The sequence below is a fragment of the Echinops telfairi genome, unplaced genomic scaffold, assembly GCF_000313985.2.
Source record: "Echinops telfairi isolate 266 unplaced genomic scaffold, ASM31398v2 ScPeMD7_18;HRSCAF=68, whole genome shotgun sequence".
NCBI lineage: Eukaryota > Metazoa > Chordata > Mammalia > Afrosoricida > Tenrecidae > Echinops > Echinops telfairi.
The window spans coordinates 92,151,971-92,153,285 of record NW_022103915.1 but is presented as its reverse complement, the minus strand read 5'-3'; the positions used below and the strand labels follow the sequence as shown (position 1 = coordinate 92,153,285).

Genomic DNA, 1,315 nt, shown 5'->3' with positions numbered 1-1,315 from the left:
GAAGAAGGAAACACTGCCTACTTCAGAGCCACCCTAACAATTGTAATGTTTGAGGCCATGTCCACAGCCACTGGGCTGACCCATCTCATTGAGTGTTTTTCTTTGCTCGTCTTCTATTCCGCCAGCATGGTGTCCTTATCCATGGACTGGTCTCTCCTGATAACATGTCAAAGTCCATGAGACAAAGTCTCACAAGCCTCACTTCCCAGAAGCATTCTAGTTGTCCTTCTTCCAAGACAGATTCCGTTGTTCTTCTGGAAGTTCACAGTACTTTCAGGATTCTTCCCCAGCGCCGTGATTCCAATGCATCAATTCTTCTTCGGTCTCCATTATTCATTGTCTACATTTCATATGAATAGTAGGCAATTGAAGATACAATTTCCAGGAATATATCTTAGTTCTTAAAGTGATATCCTTGATGTTCAACAGTTTAAAATACCTTCTCTTCCTGACTGGTATTTGCACTTTTAGTGTGCAATTGCTGACAATGTGATGTCTTCAGGACCTGCCAAAATTGGGCACACTGACCCCACCTTCAAAGCTACAGCTGTTATGCTTGATGGTTAGTTCAAAGATATCAGCCTGGCTGACTACAACGGAAAATACATAGTGTTATTTTTAACCTTCTTGACTTCACCTTTGTGGGCCCCATGGAGATCATCGCTTTCAGTGACAGGGCAGAAGAATTTTAGAAACTCAACTGCCAAGTGATTGATGCGTCTGTGGATTCTCACTTCTGCCATCTGTCTTGGATCAACACACCCAAGGAACAAAGAGGCCTAGGACCCATGAACATCTTTTGATATCAGACCCCAAGTGCACAATTGCTTAGGACAATGGGGTCTTAAATGGAGATGAAGGCATCCCATTTAGGGGCCTCTTTATCATTGATGATAAAGGGATCCTTCAGCAGATCACCATAAATGACCTCCCTGTTGGCCACTCTGGGGATGAGATCTAAAACTGGTTCAGGACTTCCAGTTCACAGACAAACATGGGGAAGTGTGTCCAGCTGGCTGGAAGCCAGGCAGTGATACTATCAAGCCTGATGTCCAGAAGAGCAAAGACTATTTCCCCAAGCAGAAGTGAGCACTGGACCATTTCAATGCTGGGCTGCAGTGAGTAGCCTTGAGAAAATAAACAAACAAACCTCTTTTGTATTCTTCTTCCTGTTTTAAACATAAGGCCTTAGACTCTACTGAAAAATTGGTATTTGATAACATAATAGGCTTTTTAGCTGCAAAGCTATTCTTTCTACACCCTGATGAAAGTGACCTAAACTGTTTGGGGCAAGGCAGCAGATGTGTATGATGTA

At 43.1% G+C, this 1,315-nt stretch overlaps 1 pseudogene; it reads left to right on the top strand.

The window, feature by feature from the left end:
• Positions 1–492: 492 nt before the first annotated feature.
• LOC101652756 lies at positions 493–1,089 on the top strand (annotated as a pseudogene).
• Positions 1,090–1,315: the final 226 nt, after the last annotated feature.